Here is a 14,377-nt window from a genome sequence, read left to right on the forward strand (position 1 = left end):
TTCTCTCTCCGAAAGCCGCCGAGCGCCGCAGATTGTACACCTGTTTTAACGTTGGATATGAAAGGAAATTAGACAATATTATCCAAAATGATTCCGTTTCATGATTGCTAAATTAGTGTTGGTCAACATTTACGATTGGCATACTGTTGTTTGTAATTTAGCCGTTGAAATACAGGTGCTAACCCAACATGTTAGAATTGCCAGTGAAGAAAAGTAAAGTTACCTTCAGGCTTTAGGAACCTCTCTTGCCAATGCTAAGAACTGCTTCAATTTTAGAAAAAGAAACTTCTGATTATCTTTGACACGTTTTAAAGGATTAGGAAAAAGATGAAAAGCAGCTTACGTCCATACCTCTCTGGTTCCGCCCGATCTCGTCTGATCTCGGAAGCTAAGCAGAGCAGGGCCTGGTTAGTACCTGGATGGAAGACCGCCTGGGAATCCCAGGTGCCGTAAGCTTTTTCACTTCTCTCTCTGAAAGCCGCCCAGCGCCGTAGATTGTACACCTACACAATTGTAAAAAAAAATTCACATTGTAGAAGAGATGCAATAGGAAGAAGATGAAAGGTGGCTTACGTCCATACCATCGTCAGGCCATTTGAGGTGGCGGGGACTGCAATGGCCATTCACCGATTGGCTGGGACTCCTGGGCGGGTCTTCTCTAGTCCATCCAATTTTCGGCATGGGATGTCACAGCCTTCTTTGCATACCCTTATTTAACCCACACAAAGATGCCAACGGCTGGCGTGTCATAATTCATTGACGCATTATAAAGGATTAGGAAAAAGATAAAAAGCAGCTTACGGCCATACCTCTCTGGTTCCGCCCGATCTCGTCTGATCTCGGAAGCTAAGCAGAGCAGGGCCTGGTTAGTACCTGGATGGAAGACCGCCTGGGAATCCCAGGTGCCGTAAGCTTTTTCACTTCTCTCTCCGAAAGCCGCCGAGCGCCGCAGATTGTACACCTGTTTTAACGTTGGATATGAAAGGAAATTAGACAATATTATCCAAAATGATTCCGTTTCATGATTGCTAAATTAGTGTTGGTCAACATTTACGATTGGCATACTGTTGTTTGTAATTTAGCCGTTGAAATACAGGTGCTAACCCAACATGTTAGAATTGCCAGTGAAGAAAAGTAAAGTTACCTTCAGGCTTTAGGAACCTCTCTTGCCAATGCTAACAACTGCTTCAATTTTAGAAAAAGAAACTTCTGATTATCTTTGACACGTTTTAAAGGATTAGGAAAAAGATGAAAAGCAGCTTACGTCCATACCTCTCTGGTTCCGCCCGATCTCGTCTGATCTCGGAAGCTAAGCAGAGCAGGGCCTGGTTAGTACCTGGATGGAAGACCGCCTGGGAATCCCAGGTGCCGTAAGCTTTTTCACTTCTCTCTCCGAAAGCCGCCGAGCGCCGCAGATTGTACACCTGTTTTAACGTTGGATATGAAAGGAAATTAGACAATATTATCCAAAATGATTCCGTTTCATGATTGCTAAATTAGTGTTGGTCAACATTTACGATTGGCATACTGTTGTTTGTAATTTAGCCGTTGAAATACAGGTGCTAACCCAACATGTTAGAATTGCCAGTGAAGAAAAGTAAAGTTACCTTCAGGCTTTAGGAACCTCTCTTGCCAATGCTAACAACTGCTTCAATTTTAGAAAAAGAAACTTCTGATTATCTTTGACACGTTTTAAAGGATTAGGAAAAAGATGAAAAGCAGCTTACGTCCATACCTCTCTGGTTCCGCCCGATCTCGTCTGTTCTCGGAAGCTAAGCAGAGCAGGGCCTGGTTAGTACCTGGATGGAAGACCGCCTGGGAATCCCAGGTGCCGTAAGCTTTTTCACTTCTCTCTCTGAAAGCCGCCCAGCGCCGTAGATTGTACACCTACACAATTGTAAAAAAAAATTCACATTGTAGAAGAGATGCAATAGGAAGAAGATGAAAGGTGGCTTACGTCCGTACCATCGTCAGGCCATTTGAGGTGGCGGGGACTGCAATGGCCATTCACCGATTGGCTGGGACTCCTGGGCGGGTCTTCTCTAGTCCATCCAATTTTCGGCATGGGATGTCACAGCCTTCTTTGCATACCCTTATTTAACCCACACAAAGATGCCAACGGCTGGCGTGTCATAATTCATTGACGCATTATAAAGGATTAGGAAAAAGATAAAAAGCAGCTTACGGCCATACCTCTCTGGTTCCGCCCGATCTCGTCTGATCTCGGAAGCTAAGCAGAGCAGGGCCTGGTTAGTACCTGGATGGAAGACCGCCTGGGAATCCCAGGTGCCGTAAGCTTTTTCACTTCTCTCTCCGAAAGCCGCCGAGCGCCGCAGATTGTACACCTGTTTTAACGTTGGATATGAAAGGAAATTAGACAATATTATCCAAAATGATTCCGTTTCATGATTGCTAAATTAGTGTTGGTCAACATTTACGATTGGCATACTGTTGTTTGTAATTTAGCCGTTGAAATACAGGTGCTAACCCAACATGTTAGAATTGCCAGTGAAGAAAAGTAAAGTTACCTTCAGGCTTTAGGAACCTCTCTTGCCAATGCTAACAACTGCTTCAATTTTAGAAAAAGAAACTTCTGATTATCTTTGACACGTTTTAAAGGATTAGGAAAAAGATGAAAAGCAGCTTACGTCCATACCTCTCTGGTTCCGCCCGATCTCGTCTGTTCTCGGAAGCTAAGCAGAGCAGGGCCTGGTTAGTACCTGGATGGAAGACCGCCTGGGAATCCCAGGTGCCGTAAGCTTTTTCACTTCTCTCTCTGAAAGCCGCCCAGCGCCGTAGATTGTACACCTACACAATTGTAAAAAAAAATTCACATTGTAGAAGAGATGCAATAGGAAGAAGATGAAAGGTGGCTTACGTCCATACCATCGTCAGGCCATTTGAGGTGGCGGGGACTGCAATGGCCATTCACCGATTGGCTGGGACTCCTGGGCGGGTCTTCTCTAGTCCATCCAATTTTCGGCATGGGATGTCACAGCCTTCTTTGCATACCCTTATTTAACCCACACAAAGATGCCAACGGCTGGCGTGTCATAATTCATTGACGCATTATAAAGGATTAGGAAAAAGATAAAAAGCAGCTTACGGCCATACCTATCTGGTTCCGCCCGATCTCGTCTGATCTCGGAAGCTAAGCAGAGCAGGGCCTGGTTAGTACCTGGATGGAAGACCGCCTGGGAATCCCAGGTGCCGTAAGCTTTTTCACTTCTCTCTCCGAAAGCCGCCGAGCGCCGCAGATTGTACACCTGTTTTAACGTTGGATATGAAAGGAAATTAGACAATATTATCCAAAATGATTCCGTTTCATGATTGCTAAATTAGTGTTGGTCAACATTTACGATTGGCATACTGTTGTTTGTAATTTAGCCGTTGAAATACAGGTGCTAACCCAACATGTTAGAATTGCCAGTGAAGAAAAGTAAAGTTACCTTCAGGCTTTAGGAACCTCTCTTGCCAATGCTAAGAACTGCTTCAATTTTAGAAAAAGAAACTTCTGATTATCTTTGACACGTTTTAAAGGATTAGGAAAAAGATGAAAAGCAGCTTACGTCCATACCTCTCTGGTTCCGCCCGATCTCGTCTGTTCTCGGAAGCTAAGCAGAGCAGGGCCTGGTTAGTACCTGGATGGAAGACCGCCTGGGAATCCCAGGTGCCGTAAGCTTTTTCACTTCTCTCTCTGAAAGCCGCCCAGCGCCGTAGATTGTACACCTACACAATTGTAAAAAAAAATTCACATTGTAGAAGAGATGCAATAGGAAGAAGATGAAAGGTGTCTTACGTCCGTACCATCGTCAGGCCATTTGAGGTGGCGGGGACTGCAATGGCCATTCACCGATTGGCTGGGACTCCTGGGCGGGTCTTCTCTAGTCCATCCAATTTTCGGCATGGGATGTCACAGCCTTCTTTGCATACCCTTATTTAACCCACACAAAGATGCCAACGGCTGGCGTGTCATAATTCATTGACGCATTATAAAGGATTAGGAAAAAGATAAAAAGCAGCTTACGGCCATACCTCTCTGGTTCCGCCCGATCTCGTCTGATCTCGGAAGCTAAGCAGAGCAGGGCCTGGTTAGTACCTGGATGGAAGACCGCCTGGGAATCCCAGGTGCCGTAAGCTTTTTCACTTCTCTCTCCGAAAGCCGCCGAGCGCCGCAGATTGTACACCTGTTTTAACGTTGGATATGAAAGGAAATTAGACAATATTATCCAAAATGATTCCGTTTCATGATTGCTAAATTAGTGTTGGTCAACATTTACGATTGGCATACTGTTGTTTGTAATTTAGCCGTTGAAATACAGGTGCTAACCCAACATGTTAGAATTGCCAGTGAAGAAAAGTAAAGTTACCTTCAGGCTTTAGGAACCTCTCTTGCCAATGCTAACAACTGCTTCAATTTTAGAAAAAGAAACTTCTGATTATCTTTGACACGTTTTAAAGGATTAGGAAAAAGATGAAAAGCAGCTTACGTCCATACCTCTCTGGTTCCGCCCGATCTCGTCTGATCTCGGAAGCTAAGCAGAGCAGGGCCTGGTTAGTACCTGGATGGAAGACCGCCTGGGAATCCCAGGTGCCGTAAGCTTTTTCACTTCTCTCTCCGAAAGCCGCCCAGCGCCGTAAATTGTACACCTACACAATTGTAAAAAAAATTTCACATGGTAGAAGAGATGCAATAGGAAGAAGATGAAAGGTGGCTTACGTCCGTACCATCGTCAGGCCATTTGAGGTGGCGGGGACTGCAATGGCCATTCACCGATTGGCTGGGACTCCTGGGCGGGTCTTCTCTAGTCCATCCAATTTTCGGCATGGGATGTCACAGCCTTCTTTGCATACCCTTATTTAACCCACACAAAGATGCCAACGGCTGGCGTGTCATAATTCATTGACGCATTATAAAGGATTAGGAAAAAGATAAAAAGCAGCTTACGGCCATACCTCTCTGGTTCCGCCCGATCTCGTCTGATCTCGGAAGCTAAGCAGAGCAGGGCCTGGTTAGTACCTGGATGGAAGACCGCCTGGGAATCCCAGGTGCCGTAAGCTTTTTCACTTCTCTCTCCGAAAGCCGCCGAGCGCCGCAGATTGTACACCTGTTTTAACGTTGGATATGAAAGGAAATTAGACAATATTATCCAAAATGATTCCGTTTCATGATTGCTAAATTAGTGTTGGTCAACATTTACGATTGGCATACTGTTGTTTGTAATTTAGCCGTTGAAATACAGGTGCTAACCCAACATGTTAGAATTGCCAGTGAAGAAAAGTAAAGTTACCTTCAGGCTTTAGGAACCTCTCTTGCCAATGCTAACAACTGCTTCAATTTTAGAAAAAGAAACTTCTGATTATCTTTGACACGTTTTAAAGGATTAGGAAAAAGATGAAAAGCAGCTTACGTCCATACCTCTCTGGTTCCGCCCGATCTCGTCTGATCTCGGAAGCTAAGCAGAGCAGGGCCTGGTTAGTACCTGGATGGAAGACCGCCTGGGAATCCCAGGTGCCGTAAGCTTTTTCACTTCTCTCTCCGAAAGCCGCCCAGCGCCGTAAATTGTACACCTACACAACTGTAAAAAAAATTTCACATGGTAGAAGAGATGCAATACGAAGACGATGAAAGGTGGCTTACGTCCCTACCATCGTCAGGCCATTTGAGGTGGCGGGGACTGCAATGGCCATTCACCGATTGGCTGGGACCCCTGGGCGGGTCTTCTCTAGTCCATCCAATTTTCGGCATGGGATGTCACAGCCTTCTTTGCATACCCTTATTTAACCCACACAAAGATGCCAACGGCAGGCGTGTCATAATTCATTGACGCATTATAAAGGATTAGGAAAAAGATAAAAAGCATCTTACGGCCATACCTCTCTGGTTCCGCCCGATCTCGTCTGATCTCGGAAGCTAAGCAGAGCAGGGCCTGGTTAGTACCTGGATGGAAGACCGCCTGGGAATCCCAGGTGCCGTAAGCTTTTTCACTTCTCTCTCCGAAAGCCGCCGAGCGCCGCAGATTGTACACCTGTTTTAACGTTGGATATGAAAGGAAATTAGACAATATTATCCAAAATGATTCCGTTTCATGATTGCTAAATTAGTGTTGGTCAACATTTACGATTGGCATACTGTTGTTTGTAATTTAGCCGTTGAAATACAGGTGCTAACCCAACATGTTAGAATTGCCAGTGAAGAAAAGTAAAGTTACCTTCAGGCTTTAGGAACCTCTCTTGCCAATGCTAAGAACTGCTTCAATTTTAGAAAAAGAAACTTCTGATTATCTTTGACACGTTTTAAAGGATTAGGAAAAAGATGAAAAGCAGCTTACGTCCATACCTCTCTGGTTCCGCCCGATCTCGTCTGATCTCGGAAGCTAAGCAGAGCAGGGCCTGGTTAGTACCTGGATGGAAGACCGCCTGGGAATCCCAGGTGCCGTAAGCTTTTTCACTTCTCTCTCCGAAAGCCGCCCAGCGCCGTAAATTGTACACCTACACAATTGTAAAAAAAATTTCACATGGTAGAAGAGATGCAATAGGAAGAAGATGAAAGGTGGCTTACGTCCATACCATCGTCAGGCCATTTGAGGTGGCGGGGACTGCAATGGCCATTCACCGATTGGCTGGGACTCCTGGGCGGGTCTTCTCTAGTCCATCCAATTTTCGGCATGGGATGTCACAGCCTTCTTTGCATACCCTTATTTAACCCACACAAAGATGCCAACGGCAGGCGTGTCATAATTCATTGACGCATTATAAAGGATTAGGAAAAAGATAAAAAGCAGCTTACGGCCATACCTCTCTGGTTCCGCCCGATCTCGTCTGATCTCGGAAGCTAAGCAGAGCAGGGCCTGGTTAGTACCTGGATGGAAGACCGCCTGGGAATCCCAGGTGCCGTAAGCTTTTTCACTTCTCTCTCCGAAAGCCGCCGAGCGCCGCAGATTGTACACCTGTTTTAACGTTGGATATGAAAGGAAATTAGACAATATTATCCAAAATGATTCCGTTTCATGATTGCTAAATTAGTGTTGGTCAACATTTACGATTGGCATACTGTTGTTTGTAATTTAGCCGTTGAAATACAGGTGCTAACCCAACATGTTAGAATTGCCAGTGAAGAAAAGTAAAGTTACCTTCAGGCTTTAGGAACCTCTCTTGCCAATGCTAAGAACTGCTTCAATTTTAGAAAAAGAAACTTCTGATTATCTTTGACACGTTTTAAAGGATTAGGAAAAAGATGAAAAGCAGCTTACGTCCATACCTCTCTGGTTCCGCCCGATCTCGTCTGATCTCGGAAGCTAAGCAGAGCAGGGCCTGGTTAGTACCTGGATGGAAGACCGCCTGGGAATCCCAGGTGCCGTAAGCTTTTTCACTTCTCTCTCTGAAAGCCGCCCAGCGCCGTAGATTGTACACCTACACAATTGTAAAAAAAAATTCACATTGTAGAAGAGATGCAATAGGAAGAAGATGAAAGGTGGCTTACGTCCATACCATCGTCAGGCCATTTGAGGTGGCGGGGACTGCAATGGCCATTCACCGATTGGCTGGGACTCCTGGGCGGGTCTTCTCTAGTCCATCCAATTTTCGGCATGGGATGTCACAGCCTTCTTTGCATACCCTTATTTAACCCACACAAAGATGCCAACGGCTGGCGTGTCATAATTCATTGACGCATTATAAAGGATTAGGAAAAAGATAAAAAGCAGCTTACGGCCATACCTCTCTGGTTCCGCCCGATCTCGTCTGATCTCGGAAGCTAAGCAGAGCAGGGCCTGGTTAGTACCTGGATGGAAGACCGCCTGGGAATCCCAGGTGCCGTAAGCTTTTTCACTTCTCTCTCCGAAAGCCGCCCAGCGCCGTAAATTGTACACCTACACAATTGTAAAAAAAATGTCACATGGTAGAAGAGATGCAATAGGAAGAAGATGAAAGCTGGCTTACGTCCATACCATCGTCAGGCCATTTGAGGTGGCGGGGACTGCAATGGCCATTCACCGATTGGCTGGGACTCCTGGGCGGGTCTTCTCTAGTCCATCCAATTTTCGGCATGGGATGTCACAGCCTTCTTTGCATACCCTTATTTAACCCACACAAAGATGCCAACGGCAGGCGTGTCATAATTCATTGACGCATTATAAAGGATTAGGAAAAAGATAAAAAGCAGCTTACGGCCATACCTCTCTGGTTCCGCCCGATCTCGTCTGATCTCGGAAGCTAAGCAGAGCAGGGCCTGGTTAGTACCTGGATGGAAGACCGCCTGGGAATCCCAGGTGCCGTAAGCTTTTTCACTTCTCTCTCCGAAAGCCGCCGAGCGCCGCAGATTGTACACCTGTTTTAACGTTGGATATGAAAGGAAATTAGACAATATTATCCAAAATCATTCCGTTTCATGATTGCTAAATTAGTGTTGGTCAACATTTACGATTGGCATACTGTTGTTTGTAATTTAGCCGTTGAAATACAGGTGCTAACCCAACATGTTAGAATTGCCAGTGAAGAAAAGTAAAGTTACCTTCAGGCTTTAGGAACCTCTCTTGCCAATGCTAAGAACTGCTTCAATTTTAGAAAAAGAAACTTCTGATTATCTTTGACACGTTTTAAAGGATTAGGAAAAAGATGAAAAGCAGCTTACGTCCATACCTCTCTGGTTCCGCCCGATCTCGTCTGATCTCGGAAGCTAAGCAGAGCAGGGCCTGGTTAGTACCTGGATGGAAGACCGCCTGGGAATCCCAGGTGCCGTAAGCTTTTTCACTTCTCTCTCTGAAAGCCGCCCAGCGCCGTAGATTGTACACCTACACAATTGTAAAAAAAATTTCACATGGTAGAAGAGATGCAATAGGAAGAAGATGAAAGGTGGCTTACGTCCATACCATCGTCAGGCCATTTGAGGTGGCGGGGACTGCAATGGCCATTCACCGATTGGCTGGGACTCCTGGGCGGGTCTTCTCTAGTCCATCCAATTTTCGGCATGGGATGTCACAGCCTTCTTTGCATACCCTTATTTAACCCACACAAAGATGCCAACGGCAGGCGTGTCATAATTCATTGACGCATTATAAAGGATTAGGAAAAAGATAAAAAGCAGCTTACGGCCATACCTCTCTGGTTCCGCCCGATCTCGTCTGATCTCGGAAGCTAAGCAGAGCAGGGCCTGGTTAGTACCTGGATGGAAGACCGCCTGGGAATCCCAGGTGCCGTAAGCTTTTTCACTTCTCTCTCCGAAAGCCGCCGAGCGCCGCAGATTGTACACCTGTTTTAACGTTGGATATGAAAGGAAATTAGACAATATTATCCAAAATGATTCCGTTTCATGATTGCTAAATTAGTGTTGGTCAACATTTACGATTGGCATACTGTTGTTTGTAATTTAGCCGTTGAAATACAGGTGCTAACCCAACATGTTAGAATTGCCAGTGAAGAAAAGTAAAGTTACCTTCAGGCTTTAGGAACCTCTCTTGCCAATGCTAAGAACTGCTTCAATTTTAGAAAAAGAAACTTCTGATTATCTTTGACACGTTTTAAAGGATTAGGAAAAAGATGAAAAGCAGCTTACGTCCATACCTCTCTGGTTCCGCCCGATCTCGTCTGATCTCGGAAGCTAAGCAGAGCAGGGCCTGGTTAGTACCTGGATGGAAGACCGCCTGGGAATCCCAGGTGCCGTAAGCTTTTTCACTTCTCTCTCTGAAAGCCGCCCAGCGCCGTAGATTGTACACCTACACAATTGTAAAAAAAAATTCACATTGTAGAAGAGATGCAATAGGAAGAAGATGAAAGGTGGCTTACGTCCATACCATCGTCAGGCCATTTGAGGTGGCGGGGACTGCAATGGCCATTCACCGATTGGCTGGGACTCCTGGGCGGGTCTTCTCTAGTCCATCCAATTTTCGGCATGGGATGTCACAGCCTTCTTTGCATACCCTTATTTAACCCACACAAAGATGCCAACGGCTGGCGTGTCATAATTCATTGACGCATTATAAAGGATTAGGAAAAAGATAAAAAGCAGCTTACGGCCATACCTCTCTGGTTCCGCCCGATCTCGTCTGATCTCGGAAGCTAAGCAGAGCAGGGCCTGGTTAGTACCTGGATGGAAGACCGCCTGGGAATCCCAGGTGCCGTAAGCTTTTTCACTTCTCTCTCCGAAAGCCGCCGAGCGCCGCAGATTGTACACCTGTTTTAACGTTGGATATGAAAGGAAATTAGACAATATTATCCAAAATGATTCCGTTTCATGATTGCTAAATTAGTGTTGGTCAACATTTACGATTGGCATACTGTTGTTTGTAATTTAGCCGTTGAAATACAGGTGCTAACCCAACATGTTAGAATTGCCAGTGAAGAAAAGTAAAGTTACCTTCAGGCTTTAGGAACCTCTCTTGCCAATGCTAAGAACTGCTTCAATTTTAGAAAAAGAAACTTCTGATTATCTTTGACACGTTTTAAAGGATTAGGAAAAAGATGAAAAGCAGCTTACGTCCATACCTCTCTGGTTCCGCCCGATCTCGTCTGTTCTCGGAAGCTAAGCAGAGCAGGGCCTGGTTAGTACCTGGATGGAAGACCGCCTGGGAATCCCAGGTGCCGTAAGCTTTTTCACTTCTCTCTCTGAAAGCCGCCCAGCGCCGTAGATTGTACACCTACACAATTGTAAAAAAAAATTCACATTGTAGAAGAGATGCAATAGGAAGAAGATGAAAGGTGGCTTACGTCCGTACCATCGTCAGGCCATTTGAGGTGGCGGGGACTGCAATGGCCATTCACCGATTGGCTGGGACTCCTGGGCGGGTCTTCTCTAGTCCATCCAATTTTCGGCATGGGATGTCACAGCCTTCTTTGCATACCCTTATTTAACCCACACAAAGATGCCAACGGCTGGCGTGTCATAATTCATTGACGCATTATAAAGGATTAGGAAAAAGATAAAAAGCAGCTTACGGCCATACCTCTCTGGTTCCGCCCGATCTCGTCTGATCTCGGAAGCTAAGCAGAGCAGGGCCTGGTTAGTACCTGGATGGAAGACCGCCTGGGAATCCCAGGTGCCGTAAGCTTTTTCACTTCTCTCTCCGAAAGCCGCCGAGCGCCGCAGATTGTACACCTGTTTTAACGTTGGATATGAAAGGAAATTAGACAATATTATCCAAAATGATTCCGTTTCATGATTGCTAAATTAGTGTTGGTCAACATTTACGATTGGCATACTGTTGTTTGTAATTTAGCCGTTGAAATACAGGTGCTAACCCAACATGTTAGAATTGCCAGTGAAGAAAAGTAAAGTTACCTTCAGGCTTTAGGAACCTCTCTTGCCAATGCTAACAACTGCTTCAATTTTAGAAAAAGAAACTTCTGATTATCTTTGACACGTTTTAAAGGATTAGGAAAAAGATGAAAAGCAGCTTACGTCCATACCTCTCTGGTTCCGCCCGATCTCGTCTGTTCTCGGAAGCTAAGCAGAGCAGGGCCTGGTTAGTACCTGGATGGAAGACCGCCTGGGAATCCCAGGTGCCGTAAGCTTTTTCACTTCTCTCTCTGAAAGCCGCCCAGCGCCGTAGATTGTACACCTACACAATTGTAAAAAAAAATTCACATTGTAGAAGAGATGCAATAGGAAGAAGATGAAAGGTGGCTTACGTCCGTACCATCGTCAGGCCATTTGAGGTGGCGGGGACTGCAATGGCCATTCACCGATTGGCTGGGACTCCTGGGCGGGTCTTCTCTAGTCCATCCAATTTTCGGCATGGGATGTCACAGCCTTCTTTGCATACCCTTATTTAACCCACACAAAGATGCCAACGGCTGGCGTGTCATAATTCATTGACGCATTATAAAGGATTAGGAAAAAGATAAAAAGCAGCTTACGGCCATACCTCTCTGGTTCCGCCCGATCTCGTCTGATCTCGGAAGCTAAGCAGAGCAGGGCCTGGTTAGTACCTGGATGGAAGACCGCCTGGGAATCCCAGGTGCCGTAAGCTTTTTCACTTCTCTCTCCGAAAGCCGCCGAGCGCCGCAGATTGTACACCTGTTTTAACGTTGGATATGAAAGGAAATTAGACAATATTATCCAAAATCATTCCGTTTCATGATTGCTAAATTAGTGTTGGTCAACATTTACGATTGGCATACTGTTGTTTGTAATTTAGCCGTTGAAATACAGGTGCTAACCCAACATGTTAGAATTGCCAGTGAAGAAAAGTAAAGTTACCTTCAGGCTTTAGGAACCTCTCTTGCCAATGCTAAGAACTGCTTCAATTTTAGAAAAAGAAACTTCTGATTATCTTTGACACGTTTTAAAGGATTAGGAAAAAGATGAAAAGCAGCTTACGTCCATACCTCTCTGGTTCCGCCCGATCTCGTCTGTTCTCGGAAGCTAAGCAGAGCAGGGCCTGGTTAGTACCTGGATGGAAGACCGCCTGGGAATCCCAGGTGCCGTAAGCTTTTTCACTTCTCTCTCTGAAAGCCGCCCAGCGCCGTAGATTGTACACCTACACAATTGTAAAAAAAAATTCACATTGTAGAAGAGATGCAATAGGAAGAAGATGAAAGGTGTCTTACGTCCGTACCATCGTCAGGCCATTTGAGGTGGCGGGGACTGCAATGGCCATTCACCGATTGGCTGGGACTCCTGGGCGGGTCTTCTCTAGTCCATCCAATTTTCGGCATGGGATGTCACAGCCTTCTTTGCATACCCTTATTTAACCCACACAAAGATGCCAACGGCTGGCGTGTCATAATTCATTGACGCATTATAAAGGATTAGGAAAAAGATAAAAAGCAGCTTACGGCCATACCTCTCTGGTTCCGCCCGATCTCGTCTGATCTCGGAAGCTAAGCAGAGCAGGGCCTGGTTAGTACCTGGATGGAAGACCGCCTGGGAATCCCAGGTGCCGTAAGCTTTTTCACTTCTCTCTCCGAAAGCCGCCGAGCGCCGCAGATTGTACACCTGTTTTAACGTTGGATATGAAAGGAAATTAGACAATATTATCCAAAATGATTCCGTTTCATGATTGCTAAATTAGTGTTGGTCAACATTTACGATTGGCATACTGTTGTTTGTAATTTAGCCGTTGAAATACAGGTGCTAACCCAACATGTTAGAATTGCCAGTGAAGAAAAGTAAAGTTACCTTCAGGCTTTAGGAACCTCTCTTGCCAATGCTAACAACTGCTTCAATTTTAGAAAAAGAAACTTCTGATTATCTTTGACACGTTTTAAAGGATTAGGAAAAAGATGAAAAGCAGCTTACGTCCATACCTCTCTGGTTCCGCCCGATCTCGTCTGATCTCGGAAGCTAAGCAGAGCAGGGCCTGGTTAGTACCTGGATGGAAGACCGCCTGGGAATCCCAGGTGCCGTAAGCTTTTTCACTTCTCTCTCCGAAAGCCGCCCAGCGCCGTAAATTGTACACCTACACAATTGTAAAAAAAATTTCACATGGTAGAAGAGATGCAATAGGAAGAAGATGAAAGGTGGCTTACGTCCGTACCATCGTCAGGCCATTTGAGGTGGCGGGGACTGCAATGGCCATTCACCGATTGGCTGGGACTCCTGGGCGGGTCTTCTCTAGTCCATCCAATTTTCGGCATGGGATGTCACAGCCTTCTTTGCATACCCTTATTTAACCCACACAAAGATGCCAACGGCTGGCGTGTCATAATTCATTGACGCATTATAAAGGATTAGGAAAAAGATAAAAAGCAGCTTACGGCCATACCTCTCTGGTTCCGCCCGATCTCGTCTGATCTCGGAAGCTAAGCAGAGCAGGGCCTGGTTAGTACCTGGATGGAAGACCGCCTGGGAATCCCAGGTGCCGTAAGCTTTTTCACTTCTCTCTCCGAAAGCCGCCGAGCGCCGCAGATTGTACACCTGTTTTAACGTTGGATATGAAAGGAAATTAGACAATATTATCCAAAATCATTCCGTTTCATGATTGCTAAATTAGTGTTGGTCAACATTTACGATTGGCATACTGTTGTTTGTAATTTAGCCGTTGAAATACAGGTGCTAACCCAACATGTTAGAATTGCCAGTGAAGAAAAGTAAAGTTACCTTCAGGCTTTAGGAACCTCTCTTGCCAATGCTAACAACTGCTTCAATTTTAGAAAAAGAAACTTCTGATTATCTTTGACACGTTTTAAAGGATTAGGAAAAAGATGAAAAGCAGCTTACGTCCATACCTCTCTGGTTCCGCCCGATCTCGTCTGATCTCGGAAGCTAAGCAGAGCAGGGCCTGGTTAGTACCTGGATGGAAGACCGCCTGGGAATCCCAGGTGCCGTAAGCTTTTTCACTTCTCTCTCTGAAAGCCGCCCAGCGCCGTAGATTGTACACCTACACAATTGTAAAAAAAATTTCACATGGTAGAAGAGATGCAATAGGAAGAAGATGAA

General features: G+C 45.4%; 31 non-coding genes across 31 annotated transcripts; all 31 read left to right on the forward strand.

The window, feature by feature from the left end:
* The first annotated feature begins 337 nt into the window (after window positions 1-337).
* LOC134115300 (5S ribosomal RNA) lies at window positions 338-456 on the forward strand. Its single transcript, XR_009947662.1, has one exon. It is a non-coding gene; the product is annotated as a 5S ribosomal RNA (ribosomal RNA).
* Window positions 457-795: 339 nt separating this feature from the next.
* Window positions 796-914, forward strand: LOC134115786 (5S ribosomal RNA). The gene has a single exon (XR_009948137.1). It is a non-coding gene; the product is annotated as a 5S ribosomal RNA (ribosomal RNA).
* A 344-nt stretch (window positions 915-1,258) lies between these two features.
* Window positions 1,259-1,377, forward strand: LOC134115301 (5S ribosomal RNA). The gene has a single exon (XR_009947663.1). It is a non-coding gene; the product is annotated as a 5S ribosomal RNA (ribosomal RNA).
* Window positions 1,378-1,721: 344 nt separating this feature from the next.
* LOC134115591 (5S ribosomal RNA) lies at window positions 1,722-1,840 on the forward strand. Its single transcript, XR_009947953.1, has one exon. It is a non-coding gene; the product is annotated as a 5S ribosomal RNA (ribosomal RNA).
* A 339-nt stretch (window positions 1,841-2,179) lies between these two features.
* LOC134115787 (5S ribosomal RNA) lies at window positions 2,180-2,298 on the forward strand. The gene has a single exon (XR_009948138.1). It is a non-coding gene; the product is annotated as a 5S ribosomal RNA (ribosomal RNA).
* Window positions 2,299-2,642: 344 nt separating this feature from the next.
* On the forward strand, window positions 2,643-2,761 carry LOC134115593 (5S ribosomal RNA). The gene has a single exon (XR_009947955.1). It is a non-coding gene; the product is annotated as a 5S ribosomal RNA (ribosomal RNA).
* A 339-nt stretch (window positions 2,762-3,100) lies between these two features.
* Window positions 3,101-3,219, forward strand: LOC134116137 (5S ribosomal RNA). The gene has a single exon (XR_009948486.1). It is a non-coding gene; the product is annotated as a 5S ribosomal RNA (ribosomal RNA).
* Window positions 3,220-3,563: 344 nt separating this feature from the next.
* On the forward strand, window positions 3,564-3,682 carry LOC134115594 (5S ribosomal RNA). The gene has a single exon (XR_009947956.1). It is a non-coding gene; the product is annotated as a 5S ribosomal RNA (ribosomal RNA).
* Window positions 3,683-4,021: 339 nt separating this feature from the next.
* LOC134115788 (5S ribosomal RNA) lies at window positions 4,022-4,140 on the forward strand. The gene has a single exon (XR_009948139.1). It is a non-coding gene; the product is annotated as a 5S ribosomal RNA (ribosomal RNA).
* A 344-nt stretch (window positions 4,141-4,484) lies between these two features.
* On the forward strand, window positions 4,485-4,603 carry LOC134115302 (5S ribosomal RNA). The gene has a single exon (XR_009947664.1). It is a non-coding gene; the product is annotated as a 5S ribosomal RNA (ribosomal RNA).
* A 339-nt stretch (window positions 4,604-4,942) lies between these two features.
* Window positions 4,943-5,061, forward strand: LOC134115789 (5S ribosomal RNA). Its single transcript, XR_009948140.1, has one exon. It is a non-coding gene; the product is annotated as a 5S ribosomal RNA (ribosomal RNA).
* Window positions 5,062-5,405: 344 nt separating this feature from the next.
* LOC134115303 (5S ribosomal RNA) lies at window positions 5,406-5,524 on the forward strand. Its single transcript, XR_009947665.1, has one exon. It is a non-coding gene; the product is annotated as a 5S ribosomal RNA (ribosomal RNA).
* A 339-nt stretch (window positions 5,525-5,863) lies between these two features.
* On the forward strand, window positions 5,864-5,982 carry LOC134116113 (5S ribosomal RNA). Its single transcript, XR_009948463.1, has one exon. It is a non-coding gene; the product is annotated as a 5S ribosomal RNA (ribosomal RNA).
* Window positions 5,983-6,326: 344 nt separating this feature from the next.
* On the forward strand, window positions 6,327-6,445 carry LOC134115304 (5S ribosomal RNA). The gene has a single exon (XR_009947666.1). It is a non-coding gene; the product is annotated as a 5S ribosomal RNA (ribosomal RNA).
* A 339-nt stretch (window positions 6,446-6,784) lies between these two features.
* Window positions 6,785-6,903, forward strand: LOC134115790 (5S ribosomal RNA). The gene has a single exon (XR_009948141.1). It is a non-coding gene; the product is annotated as a 5S ribosomal RNA (ribosomal RNA).
* Window positions 6,904-7,247: 344 nt separating this feature from the next.
* LOC134115305 (5S ribosomal RNA) lies at window positions 7,248-7,366 on the forward strand. The gene has a single exon (XR_009947667.1). It is a non-coding gene; the product is annotated as a 5S ribosomal RNA (ribosomal RNA).
* A 339-nt stretch (window positions 7,367-7,705) lies between these two features.
* LOC134115791 (5S ribosomal RNA) lies at window positions 7,706-7,824 on the forward strand. The gene has a single exon (XR_009948142.1). It is a non-coding gene; the product is annotated as a 5S ribosomal RNA (ribosomal RNA).
* A 339-nt stretch (window positions 7,825-8,163) lies between these two features.
* Window positions 8,164-8,282, forward strand: LOC134115792 (5S ribosomal RNA). The gene has a single exon (XR_009948143.1). It is a non-coding gene; the product is annotated as a 5S ribosomal RNA (ribosomal RNA).
* Window positions 8,283-8,626: 344 nt separating this feature from the next.
* LOC134115306 (5S ribosomal RNA) lies at window positions 8,627-8,745 on the forward strand. Its single transcript, XR_009947668.1, has one exon. It is a non-coding gene; the product is annotated as a 5S ribosomal RNA (ribosomal RNA).
* A 339-nt stretch (window positions 8,746-9,084) lies between these two features.
* On the forward strand, window positions 9,085-9,203 carry LOC134115794 (5S ribosomal RNA). Its single transcript, XR_009948145.1, has one exon. It is a non-coding gene; the product is annotated as a 5S ribosomal RNA (ribosomal RNA).
* Window positions 9,204-9,547: 344 nt separating this feature from the next.
* On the forward strand, window positions 9,548-9,666 carry LOC134115307 (5S ribosomal RNA). The gene has a single exon (XR_009947669.1). It is a non-coding gene; the product is annotated as a 5S ribosomal RNA (ribosomal RNA).
* A 339-nt stretch (window positions 9,667-10,005) lies between these two features.
* Window positions 10,006-10,124, forward strand: LOC134115795 (5S ribosomal RNA). The gene has a single exon (XR_009948146.1). It is a non-coding gene; the product is annotated as a 5S ribosomal RNA (ribosomal RNA).
* A 344-nt stretch (window positions 10,125-10,468) lies between these two features.
* On the forward strand, window positions 10,469-10,587 carry LOC134115595 (5S ribosomal RNA). The gene has a single exon (XR_009947957.1). It is a non-coding gene; the product is annotated as a 5S ribosomal RNA (ribosomal RNA).
* Window positions 10,588-10,926: 339 nt separating this feature from the next.
* On the forward strand, window positions 10,927-11,045 carry LOC134115796 (5S ribosomal RNA). Its single transcript, XR_009948147.1, has one exon. It is a non-coding gene; the product is annotated as a 5S ribosomal RNA (ribosomal RNA).
* Window positions 11,046-11,389: 344 nt separating this feature from the next.
* On the forward strand, window positions 11,390-11,508 carry LOC134115596 (5S ribosomal RNA). Its single transcript, XR_009947958.1, has one exon. It is a non-coding gene; the product is annotated as a 5S ribosomal RNA (ribosomal RNA).
* A 339-nt stretch (window positions 11,509-11,847) lies between these two features.
* Window positions 11,848-11,966, forward strand: LOC134115797 (5S ribosomal RNA). Its single transcript, XR_009948148.1, has one exon. It is a non-coding gene; the product is annotated as a 5S ribosomal RNA (ribosomal RNA).
* Window positions 11,967-12,310: 344 nt separating this feature from the next.
* LOC134115597 (5S ribosomal RNA) lies at window positions 12,311-12,429 on the forward strand. Its single transcript, XR_009947959.1, has one exon. It is a non-coding gene; the product is annotated as a 5S ribosomal RNA (ribosomal RNA).
* A 339-nt stretch (window positions 12,430-12,768) lies between these two features.
* LOC134115798 (5S ribosomal RNA) lies at window positions 12,769-12,887 on the forward strand. The gene has a single exon (XR_009948149.1). It is a non-coding gene; the product is annotated as a 5S ribosomal RNA (ribosomal RNA).
* Window positions 12,888-13,231: 344 nt separating this feature from the next.
* Window positions 13,232-13,350, forward strand: LOC134115309 (5S ribosomal RNA). Its single transcript, XR_009947671.1, has one exon. It is a non-coding gene; the product is annotated as a 5S ribosomal RNA (ribosomal RNA).
* Window positions 13,351-13,689: 339 nt separating this feature from the next.
* On the forward strand, window positions 13,690-13,808 carry LOC134115800 (5S ribosomal RNA). The gene has a single exon (XR_009948151.1). It is a non-coding gene; the product is annotated as a 5S ribosomal RNA (ribosomal RNA).
* A 344-nt stretch (window positions 13,809-14,152) lies between these two features.
* LOC134115310 (5S ribosomal RNA) lies at window positions 14,153-14,271 on the forward strand. The gene has a single exon (XR_009947672.1). It is a non-coding gene; the product is annotated as a 5S ribosomal RNA (ribosomal RNA).
* Window positions 14,272-14,377: the final 106 nt, after the last annotated feature.

Source organism: Pungitius pungitius, unplaced genomic scaffold (genome assembly GCF_949316345.1).
Source record: "Pungitius pungitius unplaced genomic scaffold, fPunPun2.1 scaffold_36, whole genome shotgun sequence".
Lineage (NCBI taxonomy): Eukaryota > Metazoa > Chordata > Actinopteri > Perciformes > Gasterosteidae > Pungitius > Pungitius pungitius.